Source organism: Danio rerio, chromosome 24 (assembly GCF_049306965.1).
Source record: "Danio rerio strain Tuebingen ecotype United States chromosome 24, GRCz12tu, whole genome shotgun sequence".
NCBI lineage: Eukaryota > Metazoa > Chordata > Actinopteri > Cypriniformes > Danionidae > Danio > Danio rerio.
The window spans coordinates 34,476,413-34,491,394 of record NC_133199.1 but is presented as its reverse complement, the minus strand read 5'-3'; the positions used below and the strand labels follow the sequence as shown (position 1 = coordinate 34,491,394).

General features: G+C 36.1%; 1 long non-coding RNA gene across 2 annotated transcripts in view; it reads left to right on the top strand.

Annotated features, from left to right (window-relative positions):
- The window catches only part of LOC141380735 (uncharacterized), a 61,895-nt gene that overhangs the window by 26,480 nt on the left and 20,433 nt on the right, over positions 1-14,982 (top strand). The gene's annotated exons all lie outside the window — the stretch shown is intronic.

The following is a 14,982-nucleotide window of genomic DNA, read 5'->3' as shown; positions in this document are numbered from 1 at the left end:
GGATTAATTGAGGGAGATCTGATGTGCTACATGCACCGTGAGCCCTCGGCTCTGACTCTACCACCACCCCCCCCCTCCTCTTTTTCACAACGCCAAAAAACTACAATCGTGATACGACTCCCTGCTCCTCTCTCCCGGCATATGGTGACTGACACGGCAATGTAGGCACAGAGAAAAGAAATAATAGATTGTTTATTTAATTGCCGAATACATACAGACATTTATTAGGTTGGATTTGTGCTTCTGTCAGAGTGGAAAACAGCAAGTATCCATCTTAAAAAGTGATGGAAATGCCAGTAGGAAAGAAGAAATGGAGGCTTAAAAGCAATAAATGTGGCCAATTTCACTTTCTGAGCATGACATTTCCAAGTATAAAAATCTAAAATCATTTTAAAAAGCTTTTTTTGTATGTGTGTGTGTGTGTGTGTGTGTGTGTGTGACAGTAGATGGATTGGAATATTCAACCAATACGACATGATCTTTTCATTTTACAGATAGTTCTCTACATAAATAAATATATCTATTAATTATATGAAGTATTTGGAAACATACCTTCAAATCTGTGACTATTCAAACACGACGAAAGGGTTTAATTAATATGAACAAAAATAAAGTGACCAGAACATGCGCTGAAAATAAAACCACACACCTAAATGTACATACAAAACATTTTCACCTCCACCTCACCTTTTTTGATAAAGATTGCATCAATAATATCAATATGATATTCAGCATTCAAGGTAAATGGCAAAAGAAAGCATCTCTGGTAACTGGCTTTTAGGAGACCCGCAGACAAAGGATTCAGACATGTTGAATTTCACACCGTGGAAAGCGGTCTACTGCCCCCTGTTGACGGTTTCGTCATGCTTCCAAACAGGAAGGAAGGCCCAGACAGCTGGACCATGTTGCGACGGCGCAATTATTGCAGAATAACAAATAATTCTTTATCAAGCAATAGTCGTCTAAACCACATTAGGCATGAAACAAAGCACAAATCAGAGGAAATAGAAGAAATGGAGGGATGAGCGCTGGAGGAGGAGGGGGAGGAGAAGCACTCTCTCTCTCGCTCAAGGAGAGGTGAGAATCCCTTACAAAAGCTCAGCTGAATCCGTTTTCTCCCCTTCAAGGCCAGATGAGACGTACGGCAGATGAAAAAAAAAATCTCTTGTACTTTTTAGCCCTTATTCACTTCTTTTTGTGACACCAAGCATCAATTAAGGTTATCCAGGGAAGCCATGTCTGCTAGCGCTCTTTGTTTGCTCACCCAAAAGTAATTGAAATCGACTTTCAGAAGACGACAAGACGCATTAATTGACATCTACAACAAGCGTTATTTTGATCAGCTCGCCCCCACAAACTAATAGACGGACACAATGCAATCCGGTGTTCCCTGTGGATTGTTTTATGAACACATATGTAATGAGCGGCTATTAGCGTGCTATTTTTTCCTGCGCCGCCCAGCGTGGACACATTAGTTCATTAGCAGCTGTTTCACTGCTGTAAATATCCTCGCCCGGGATGTACAAGCGGAAAAATGATTTATTTAAATTTGATGCGCTGAGTTTATTTGCCTGGTGGCTCGTGCGAGCTGAAGAGAAAGATATTCACCTATCCTTGCAATAAACAACACCCCCCCACACCCTCCACCTCGCCTGGCTGTATTTCAATTCAACAAGCTTATAAACACACATACGCTAGCGCACGCTCTCGCGCACACGAGCACGCGGGCATCCGGCAAATAGAATTCCTTCAAACGTACGTGGGCTGAAACACACTCCAGGGATAGGGAGAGGAGAGGTGCAGGGAGCAAAGGCCAGGCGCGGAGCTCCCTGTATCCAAATGGCATTACTCACTCTGAGATGTATTATTAAAGAAAGAAATACCGCAGGCCATGGCTGACAGACCGTGCAACAGTAAACAAGAAAAAAAAACATCAGCGTTTGACAGCTAAAACACTGTGCTTTCATTCTCGCATTGATACCGACAACACCGAGATGTGTTCAAATGAGATGCCAACTTACAAACCTGCTGGCGTCGAGGGTAAAAAGTAGCTTTGACAAACTGTTTCAGTGTTTTAAAGGGTTGACTTTTGATTTTTTCGATTTGTGGTGTTAAAGAAATTGTTCAGCAACAAAAATGAACATTTCCTCACACGACTTTTGAGCTTCTTTCTTCTGTTGACCACCAGAAAAGTGTTCTTAATAATGTTGGAAAAAAACATCACATCCACAGTAGGAGCATAAATACTATGAAAGTCAATGATTGCTGATTTACAGCAAGAATTTCAAGCAAGTTTGGATGAGTGGAGGATAGGGCTGGGCGATCAATCGAAAAGAATTTGAAATTGACATTCAGCACCTATAATCGATTTAATTTTTAGATGACCGGTAGAGCGCATGAGCAATTGTACGCATCGGATATTTTTAGATATACACGCGCTCACTATCATGTTCTTGTTAGGATGACTGTATTGTCTGGAGAAAGACTTGATTATAGCATTCTACTATGACTTTAGTGTATCCTGCAGCTCTGTTTGTGTTTGTTTACAGCATTGTTAATGCACTGTTTTAACACAGTTTTTCCCAAAATAATAACCTTGAAATTATATACAGTTGAAGACAGAATTATTATCCTTCCTAAATTATTAACCCCCTGTATATTTATTCCCCAATTTCAATTTATAGTTCAGCAACAAAAATGAACATTTCCTCACTCGACTTTCATGAGTTTCTTTTTCTGTTGAACACCAGAGAGGATGTTCTGAATAATGTTGGGGAAAAACAGCCATTCACATCCTTAGTAGGAGCATAAATACTATGGAAGTCAATGGCTGCTGATTTACAGCAAAAATTTCAAGCAAGTTTGGACGAGTGAAAGATAGGGCTGGGTGATTCATCAAAAAGAATTCGAAATCGACATTCAGAACCTATAATCGATCTAATTTTTAGATGACCAGTGGAGCACATGAGCAATTATACACATCGGATATTTTAGATATACATGCGTTCACTATCATCTTCCTATTAGGATGTCTGTAATGTCTGGAGAAAGACTTGCTTATAGCATTCTACTATGACTTTAGTGTATCCTGCAGCTCTGTTTGTGTTTGTTTACAGCATTGTTAATTCACTGTTTTAACCCCGTTTTTCCCAAAATAATAACCTTGAAATTATATACAGTTGAAGACAGAATTATTATCCTTCCTGAATTATTAACCCCCTGTATATTTATTCCCCAATTTCAATTTGTAGTTCAGCTCTGTTTGTGTTTGTTTACAGCATTTTAAATGCACTGTTTTTCCCGAAATAATGTCCTGAAATTAAATACAGTTAAAGTCAAAATTATTCACCTCCTGAATTATCAGCTCCCCCTGTATATTTTTTTCCTGTTTAACGTTGATTTTTTTTCAACACATTTCTAAATATAATAGTTTTAATAACTTTTTCTAATAATTGATTTCTCTTATCTTTGCCATGATGACAGTTAGGGGTGCAATGAATATAGATTTTGGTTTGGTTTTAGTGTTAAAAAACACTACCAGTTTAGAAAAATCACATGAAAAATCGTCTTATGTTTTAAAGTGTCATTTATTGCTGCTTAGTAACCAATTAATACAGCACAAAATAATAATAAACACAAACAATACTCAATTTCTTTTTGGACTTAAAAATAAATGAAAAAAGTTGGCTTTTAAAAATAAGTTATAATTGTACACTGAAAATAAACGACAGAATAAATAATAAAAAAATATATAATTTAATAATAAATAAATTAATGATTAATAAAAAGTATTTTGTCTGATGTAAATCTAAGCTACACATTAGCTATGCAGTTCCCTTTTAAAAAGAATTATGTAGTCAAAGGCTGCTGAATCTCCGCCTGAAAGGCACTTTTGATTAACCACAAAATTATTTGGTATTTTCTTATTGTATTTTTTTCTCGAGTAGAAATGTGTATATTCCATACAAAGTATGAAGCTGAACACTCAGTTCATGTCATGTGACTTACGGTGTGCTGGCAGCATTCTTTCAACTAGGTACCCCAGAAAAGCGTAAAGACTAATTGCTGATTGCGAGCCCCCAGTGGAAATAACAAACTTAAGAGACGTGATATACGAACAAACATTAGTTAATAGCCTTAGCCAGTTAATCCCGTTTGTGCGCATATTAGCCTCGGTGTACAAGCTTGGAACTTTAAACTAGCGTATAGTTGGCATAACGTTGTTTAGTTGAAGCAGTTTTGTTCCTTGCAGTAACACGGTGTTGAGAAGCCTTTATGCTTAATTAACTGTGACAAATTAAAGCGTAGTTAATAGTGATATTGGTGAATTGTTGCATCCCTAATGACAGTACACAATATTTAACTAGATATTTTTCAAGATACTAGTATTTAGCTTAAAGTGACATTTATGACCCGTTTCCACTGAGTAGTGTGGTACTGTTCGGTACAGTACACTTTTATAATCGTTTTTACTGTCAAAAGGTACCTAAAAGCGAACCTTACCATACCAATTTTTGGGCACTCTTTGCACAGGGTACCTAACACGACATGAGATAGCAAAAGGCAGAGCCAGACATGCAGAGAAGCGTCAGTCGCGTACACAACATACACAAGCAAAAGATTGAAAACATAGAAACCGTTATTTTTAAATACACAGTCGAGACATTACATCATAATAGAACTCTATATGCATATAATAAAGTGCCATGGTTGACCCGAGCTCAGACAAACCTTGTCGTTGTCTTGATGCACAGCCACAAAGCCAAGAAGAACATAATCTGCCATGTCCTGTTTTTTTTTTTTGTTTGTTTTTACGAGGCCATCTAAAAGTGTGAGCGGTTTCACTTTCTGCAGGGAGCTCGCAATTGCTTATGTGCATGTCTGTATTTGAAATAACAAATTACTTTAGCTGATGATAATAACATGCACGTTATTATTGAAGCGCTTCCGACATCCCATCCTTTCATAAACAGACAAACGCGACAGTGAAGTGCGAAAAAACAAAGGAGAAGTAAAAAAAAAACAAAAAAAACAGAAGGAGCGAATGGTTCTTTCACCTGCCATGTTTAACTATTATCATCCCCTTCTGGACTATTATGAACTCAGAATGACGGAATTACTTTCTAACAGAAGTTACATGTGCTGCTGAAGATTAAAGATACAAATGAGAGGTTTGCACTGACTGGGCTATATGTTGTGTAACATTTTTAAAGACAAATAAGGACTAAATGTATGCTGTGTGTAGTTATTCTGTGTTTGGTAACATATCGGAGACTGTAATGGTCTGTATGTGTTCATATATGTTGTATTTATTTATTTATTTATTTAATATAATTGCAGACATTACAGTATATGCTATTTGGAATTCTATCATTGATCTGCAGTTATAATCAAATCATGTTCATCGAAAGGTTAGTTTACATTCATAAACAAGTATTTATGTGTATAAAGCATCTGTTTTGTGAGAAGTGCTTCTCATATGATATTTGAAAACCCGTGCAGCTTTACTTTGACATTTCCCTCGAGTGAGAATGACGTAGACTGAAACTTTGCTGTAAATCATTGGTACCCTTTAGGCAGTGGAACGCAAGCCTGATAAAGGTGACCCGAACCGACCTGAACCAAACTGTACTGTACTAGTCAATGGAAATGGGCCATTAAAGACTTAACTAGGTTAATTAGGCAAATTAAGGTAATAATCATAAAGTCATTGTAAAACTAAAGTTTGTTCTGAAGACAATCGAAAAAATATTGCTTAATAATATTGTACTTAAAATGGTTTTAAAAAGATTCAAATTGCTTTTATTCCAGCTGAAATAAGACAAATAAGAATTTATCCAAAAGAAAAAAATATTATCGGTATTACTGTGAAAAATTCCTTGCTCTGTTTATTATCATTTGGGAAACATAAAAAAAACAAATTACAAAAAAATTAAATAATAATAATTACCGTAAGGCTAATAATTTTTACTTCAACTGTATGGATCTAAAAAAATATAATTTTCATGTAGACATTGCTTTGATTAACAGGTCAATGGTACTTTGGGAGTAAAAGAAAAAAAAAAAACATATACAGCAAACATAAAATGTCTACCCATGGCATTAATATGATGCATTGAGGTATTATACATGCAATGATCGGTCTGTGCAAGAAACTGACAACATTTACAACATTATTACTGCCTTACTGAGTGCATCCTCAGCAGTCTGGAGCACACGATTCCTGTTGCAAAATGATGTATCAGTGGGTGCAAATTCAGACATAAGCTGAGTGTGTTTGTTTACTAAAGTTGTGTATTGTGTCATAGCTCTAAAACACCTCTATTGCTGTCCCTAGATAGAACGATCTCTAAAACACCAGCACGCAAAGCCAACATACACGAATATTTTAAGAGACAGCGAGGAGGAAAGAACACATGAACATTATGATGACGAAAGAGTGTGCGATACCTAAAGTCGTCTATTATTACCACAGCAAGATCATGTGACTCGATTCATACTGTATGTCAGTTACAATTATGCAGACGAGAGAACTTGAAATATGAGATATGATGGGAAAGGCAGAGTGCGTCTAACCTGCTACTTTTTTTGTAGCACTATTGTTTGTCATTCCAATAAAACCCAGTGAAAGCTGAAACTTTAGAGAGAGAAAATGAAGTCTAGAATCTAAGCTCCTCCAACTAAATCTGCTTTTAAACACACACACACACACACACACACACACACACACACACACAAAAGCAACTAGGTATGTAAATTGGATGCTCTCTCATGCAAATTATTTTCTGGTTATTAAAAACCAGCGAAGGTTGTTTGGAAAATCTGCCACTCTAGTGGGTTTCACTGTTTCCGAGCGCATTAGAGCACATTTAAAGGGATAGTTCACCTGAAAAATGAAAAGTCTCCTATTATTTACTTGCTTTCAGGCACTTTGGGTTTTCTTTTCTTCTCAGAAAACAAAAGGGGACAAAGGCAGTATTTTCAATGTTAATTTTTGGTGATCACAGGAGATAAATTCACCAAAAAATGACATTACAATCAAATTTATATGTATCTATATATTCAGTTGAAGTTAGAATTATTAGCCCCCCTTTGAATTTTTGTTTCTTTTTTTTAAATATTTCTCACATGTTTAACAGAGCAAGGAGATTTTCACAGTATGTCTGATCTGATTATATTATTTCTTCTGGAAAAAGTCTTATTTGTTTTATTTTATCTAGAATAAAAGCACTTTAAATTAAAAAAATAAATAAATAATGAAAGACAAAATTAGTAGCCCTTTTAAGCTATATTTTTTGATAATAATTCAGGGGTGCTAGTAATTCTGACTTCAGCTATATACAGTTGAAGTCAGAATTATTAGCCCCCCTGAATTATATTACATGTTATACACTCAAAAAATTACTTTTGCTGCTTGTTTAAACTACTTATTTATTATAAGTTAAAACAACACAATTCTTCAGGTTTTTTGGGGACAATTTAATTGTTTTATGTTCAATCCACTTAAAACTCAAAGTTATTATTAAGAATTACAAATATAATTGTCACCAAATGTAAACAAATTATATTAAAATCTTATTCAAATTAAAAGTAATTTAATTAAAATTATCTTAATTAAATTTTCAATAATAAATTAAAATGATATTAAAATGTTTTTAAAATTATACTAAAATAATTGAGTGACCAGAGTATTCAGCTTTGATTCACAGGAATAAATAATATTTTAAACTATATCAGACAACGTATTTTAAAATTATATTATTATTATTTTTAATTATAATAATATTCCTCAATTTTTTAGTTTATATTTAATCAGATAAATGCAGCTTTAGTGAGCAAAGTAGACTTTTTTCTTCAAAAAAACTTTTGACAGGTAGTGTATAAATATATAATAAAAAAACATAAATGTGTTTTAACCAATCCCAGCATTTATTTTAATCATATAGCTCTGGAACTCCTTGATGGCGAATAAACATCATTTTTGGGTAAACCGTCCCTTTAAAGCGGAGCATGTCAACAACTCAAAAGTCTGATTGAAACATGGGTTTTCTTGCACTCAGAATTACACAAAGCATGACATACAGCGGAGCATAAAACGCTTTGAAACCTCCCTCTCTCTCTGTTGCTGTCACATATCAATTGTGAACGGCTCGCTGTCAAGGGACTCCACCAATCTCATCATGGTCTCGGTCTGTCAGTGCTGACAAAGCAAAATTATTGCTTGTCACTGGATATTTATGTCCAGAAGGCTTTAACCAGACAGAGCGCTTCCTTTTTATTTGCGTCTTCTGTCCACAGATTGACCATTGACCTCTGTGTGCCACTATAAGAGGAAACGTTCAGACACATGACAGCGCTGGAAGGATAATGCCGATAAATCCTCTACACCTGGACAAAATGGTGAAAACCACAGCAACGGCTTAATTAACATCCTTCCATACAACCAGATCTGGAATATACTTACAGCTGAAGTCACAGTTATTAGCCCTTCTGTGATTTTTTGTTTTTTTAACATTTCCCCAACGATGATTAACAGAGCAAAGAATTTTTCACAGTATTTCCTATAATATTTTTTCTTCAGGAGAAAGTCTTATTTGTTTTATTTTGGCTAGAATGAAAAGGAGTTTTTAATTTTTTAAAACTCTTTTTAAGGTCAAAATTTAGCATTTTTTTTTTCAGATTATCTACAGAACAAACCATTGTTTACAATGACTCGCCTAATTACCCTAACTTTACCTAGTTAAGCCTTTATGCTGTTTTCACACCAAACACAGAACGGGCGAATAAATAGACACGTGAACATTTTGAGTTCTTGCTTCATTGTGCGTCAAATTCGATCATACCTGCCAACACTTCAGTTTTTCCCAGAAGTCTCCCGTATTTCAGACTCATCTCCCGTTTTGTTCGATTCATTCATTTATTCATTCATTTTCTTGTCAGCTTAGTCCCTTTATTTATCCGGGGTCGCCACAGTAGAATGAACCTCCAAATTATCCAGCACATTTTTTTTATGCAGCGGATGCCCTTCCAGCCGCAACCCAACTCTGGGAAACATCCACACATACACACACATTCACACACACACACACTCATACACTGCAGACAATTTAGCTTACCCAACTCACCTGTATCGCATGTCTTTGGACTGTGGAGGAAAGTGGAGCACCCGGAGGAAACCCACGCAAACACAGGGAGAACATGCAAACTCCACACAGAAACGTCAACTAAGCGGAGGATCGAATGACCTTCTTGCTTTGAGGCGACAGCACTACCTACTGTGCCACTGCATCACCCGTTTTGTTCTATCTCTTGAACAACTCCTGGAATTTCACCCCTCCCCCCGTTCTCTAGTTTACTACTCACCCCCAGCTAACCCCTCCACTCTTCAGTTTGTGATCTCTGAAATCTCATGGATTTTCAAAAACAAATGTTGGCAGGTATGGATTTGATTGATTCGCATGTCAAATTCGCTTCATTCACACATCAAATTCACTTCACAATAGACATGGATTCGCATCACGGGTAGGGCTTCTGTCTGCCCGGCGATATTTGCTAAATGGCTAACATGGATCTTATAGTGAGAGTAGCTATGTTTATGTGCTTTAGGAAGGCTGAAAAACGGTATATTCCTTCGGCGCCGTGTCCACTAGACTCTTACAGAGGTGCACCAAGCTCTGTGAGTTCCTCAGCTCCTCCAGAAACTACACCTGGATAATGGAGACTTTCAGCGGTGCTTCAGACTGAGCCGAGCCCAGTTTGATAAACTGTTGTCTGGTGTCGGCAAGAGGATTTCCCCCCAACGACAGGTGCTACGTCATAATCACACCCTTACAAGAGAAAGCTCCTGATTGGTTAACGTCGCACGAATGTCTGCTGAAGTTCAGATTTTTCAACTCAAGCCAAAGCGCTTAACTTGCTTTATTTGTGCGAATTTATTTATTTTATTTATTTATTCGCATAATTTGCGCCACTTCATTCGCGTGAATCGCACTACAGGATGACGATTGGCGTCTTTGCATTTACTTAACATGTAAATGACTCGCACTTGATGCTTCAATCCGCATCTAGTGTGTAAGCAGCCTTTACATGTCACTGAATATTAGTATCTTGAAAAATATCTAGTAAAATATTATGTACTGTCATCATAGCAAAGAAAAAAGAAATATGTTATTAAAAATGACTTATTAATACTATTATACTTAGAAATGTGTTGAAAAAAAAAACTTCTTTCCTTTAAACAGAAATTGAGGAAAACAATATACCGAGGGCTAATAATTCTGACTTCAGCTGTATATTACTAATATTCGTAGTAATACTACTAATACCTTAAATAATAAAAATATATGTTATGTTAAAATTCGTCAACTCCCTCTGTTGCATCTGTGTACTCATTCTTGCCTCTCATAGTAAATTTTATTGAAATAGCCACACACTGCAGCACGCAGGCATGCAACGACAAAAAATAGATCGATTGCATCAAAATGGCGCTCAAATTGCACAATGACAAGAAATAATATAGATTACGCCACCAAATACATGAAAACAAAAATAACAACCGTGGTTTAAAAATGTAAGAGGTAGAAAGTACAGATATTTGTGTAAAAATGTAAGGAGTAAAAGTAAAAAGTTGTCTTCTAAAGTTGAAGTATTTGTACTTCTTTAATCCCCATCTCTGGTGAGGAGTTTGCATGCTCTCCGCACGTTAGCATGGGTTTTCTCTGTGTGCTCCCGTTTTACCCCCAGTCCAAAGACATGCGCCATACAATAGGTGAATTAGATTAACTAAATCGGCTGTAGTGTATGAGTGCATGTGTGAATTTGACTGTATGGGTGTTTCCCAGTACTGGGTTACAGCTGGAAGGGCGTCTGCTGTGTAAAACATATGCTGGAATAGTTGTTGGTTCATTACGCTGTGGCGACCCTGATAAATCAGAGACTAAGCCGAAGAAAAATGAATGAATGAATGATTCTATGCAACAAAAAGTTGGTAAAATAATTGATGATACAATAATACTGGTTTCCTGGTTTCTATACTGCAGTTTGCATGAAATATCTGTAAATTTGCAGTGGGATGTATTTTGTCATTTTTTTCTGTTTATTTATGCTTTTGAATTGCTTTATGGGACCTTATAATCTTTCTTTCAACAACCTTGATGTTGAAAAGTTATAAAAAGTGACTTTTATTGACATTTTAAATAGTCTGTGTTGTAAATTATGGTACAAAAACCTGGTTATAAACTGCTAATACTTCTTTCTGTTATTCTACAGATGTAACTTTAGTAAAATAAAAAAAATTCTGTACATAAATTATTATTCTGTGTTTTTTTTATAATTACTTTTCCAAATGATGTTTAACAAAGCAATGATTTATTTACAGTATTTCCTATAATATTTTTTTCTTATTATTATTTGTTTTATTTCAGCTAGATTAAAAGCAGATTTAATGTTTTTATAAAAGGTTTCTGCTTTAGATTTTTTCCTTGTTTCTAGTTCAAATATCAAACAATCCTAAAACCAAGAAGCATTTTCTAGACAAGCAAAAAATACTGTCTTTTTATCATAAACAATCCATTAAAATTAAGTGAGTTTTTTCTTTTAAAAAAAGCAAAATAATCTGCCAATGGATAAGCAAAAAAATCATCTTTTCTCTTTGAAAAAAGCGAAGAAAGTTTCTGGTTCGAGTCCCGGCTAGGTCGGTTGGCATTTCTGTGTGGAGTTCACATGTGCATGTTCTCCCCGTGTTGCTGTGCATTCACACTGAAAGTGGTGAGAGAGTCCAAGGTCTCTGTTATTATGCGAATTATGACGCTGTCTGTTTTCAGCTTCGGCAGCGAGAGCGTCATAATTCGCTTCATAGATCTCATATTTAAAGGGGCCATTGCAGCATATCATATCAGTTACATTCCTGTAACTGTAAACATTCTTTCTAGCATAAAAAAGTTTTTTGTCAAATTAATTTAACAATAGAAGATCAAGTTGCATGTGGTGTGGCTTTGCTCCACTTAATTATCCAATGTGTCCATATGTCTGAAATATCCTCAAGCAGCAATACTGTTTTGTACTGTCGCATGAGATTCCCACTTTTTTAAAGAAAAATATATATAACATTATTGCACATGAGTAACTTTCCAGTAATTTTTAAAAATGTATGTTCCTGTAAGAAAACATTGTGAATAATTGGAATGATTGGCTATAAGTTAATTGAATAAGCTAAATTGGCTGTAGTGTATGTGTGTAAATGTGAGAGTTTATTGGTGTTTCCCTGTACTGGCTTGAGGCTGGAAGGGCATCCGCTGCGTAAAACATAAGCTAAAATAATTGGCGGTTCATTTTGCTGGGGTGACCCCTAAAAAATAAGCAACCCAGGCTCATTGTGGAAACGTAGTCCCGCGGATGTTTCTGGAGACCGCAGAATACGTCCCGGCAGGTACGTACGGCTGAAGTTTTTGTTTTCGCGAATCCGCGAGAGGCCGCTGTTGCGCGCTTTTTCGCACCTCAGATGCCTCTCGTGAGCGCGGTTCGCGCCCGCGCTGTTCTCGCGTGAACTCGCCGGACTGACCAGATGATTGACTGCGCGACCGGCCAACTCGCCCTCCACCTTCCCTGAACCCAACCAATTTTACCGATCGACCCGCCCGCCCGCTCGCTTCCCTAAACCCGAGCAACAGTTCACAAAAGCCGTCCAAAAAAATAAAAGCCCTGTTTTTTTTTTTTTCTACCGCGTTTTCGGATTTCGCCACGTTCTCGCCCTGTCACGAAACTCGTTCACTTAATTTTTGGGATTCTGTTTTTGTCTTACCTGATTGCTGAAGCTGCTTTTCCCCACACTCGAAACCGGTCGCCGTGGTCGACCCCTCTCCGCATCTCGAGCCTGCCGACGTACACGCTGAGCTGAGTGGACAAACGGGTTGCAGCGGGGAAGCCCTCCACAAGGAGGTAAGGCAAGCGCGAAAGGTAACGGCGTCACACCGCCCCGCAGCGTTCGCTTGAAAAAAATAAACGCGGTCGTACGTACCCCCCAGGACGTTATCTCGGGACTATGTTTTCAGAATGAGCTTGGGTTGAAATAAGGGACTAAGCCGTAGGAAAATGAATGAATGAATGAAAAATGCTTCTTGATTCAAGAACTTTTAGATATTTCAACTAGAAACAAGATAAAAAAAAAAAAATAAGTAAAAAAACATCTCATAGTTATCTCATCTATAGGGTCACAAAAAGTCTAGAAACACCCCTGGTAGCCAAAGATCAGCATTCAGTATTTTTCTCCAAAAAAAAAAAAAAAAATTCTGTTTATATGGCTGAATATATAGGCAAACTTTATCCCAAATCTCCCAAATGTCTTAAGAGCTGTAGTGCCTTTGAAACTACATTAACAGAACATCATACATTACAGCAGATGTGTCGAATTTACACATTCTACCGTTTTTTCCCCCCTCCTTCCTTCATGTGGAAAGGCTTGCAGATGAGTAGGACATTTCTATGCAGCCTTCGCTCCATTACAGGATCATATCATTGGACATGTCACCCATCTAAGTGTGCGAAACCACAGCGGCGGCGTGACATTTTTCACAAGACGAACAGAAAGCGAGGCCATGAGCTTCTCCTCAAAGGCTCCGACTGAAAAAAAACCTCCATTTTAGCATGTGTTTACCTCAGGAAGCTAAACCAAAGCCAACGCGCTACATTCACTGGCTTTGATTCATCCCACCCCCCTAAAAAAAGAAGTTAATTAACTGTCAACATCCTCGTCTCTCTTTATGTGTTTTTTTTTCTGTTTTCTTTTAATTTGCCTCATTCTTTCTGCCTGGTTTGCTAGTGTGTCATTATATCTGGCACTCGTTTCATGTTTACCCTTGAGTGATCCGATATTTACGTGGTTGTGGAGAGCGAACTGAAGTTGCCAAACCGATGACACATTTTTCAAAATGTTCTGGCGGTTTCTGTAGCGCATGACATTGTGGGCTGAGAGCGCACACACATATACACACACACAGTCCTTTTGAATGCTGCCATCTGCTTTCAGCACTACAGTGTCATCAAATTCATACACACTGATCAGTCTTGCGATGTTTGTATGATGGAAACGTGTCAACAATGCAACACTTATTCATACGCAGAAATAGGACTGAGGACGATTCGCATAAATCGCTTCGCAGTAGGACTCTGCACAGATTCCAGGAACCCCCGCGGACTATGAATGTCTATAAATGTGACCAGCCAATCAGCAAACAGCAGCCACTGGAGTCTAGACACCGAACGCTAATATGACATGATGGAGATGTTGCAATGGCAATTATGCAATGGCAGTTTTGTTAAAATAAATGATTATTTCAAATAAGGGATTATTCAAACATACATTCTTGCCAAAAGTAGCTTCAGGATGGATGTTATTATTATTATTATTATTATTATTATTATTATTAATATACATGCTATAGTTCTAATAACTGTGACTTAAAATATTCATTATTATTATTATTATTATTGTATATATGTATGCTACAGGTCGAATAACTGCCTTAACATATTTATTATTATTGCTATTAACAATAATAATAATAATAATAATAATAATATTATTGTTATTGTTGTTGTTATTATTGTCTATATTATGTATAATATAGTTCTAATGACTGACTTAAAACATTAATTATTATTATTATTAATAATAATATTATTATTATTATTATTGTATATAATATGTATGTTATATTTATAATAACTGACTAAAATATTAATTATTATTATTAATAATATTATTATTATTGTATATAATTTGTATGCTATATTTATAATAACTGACTTAAAACATTAATATTTTTTAATTATTATTATTATTATTATTATTATTATTATTATTATTGTTCTTATTGTCTATAATATGTATGCTATATTTATAAATAAATAAATGAATGAATATTTTTTTATATATATGAGCAATATCACATGAGTAGCAGTGCAATATGGCTATATATATATATG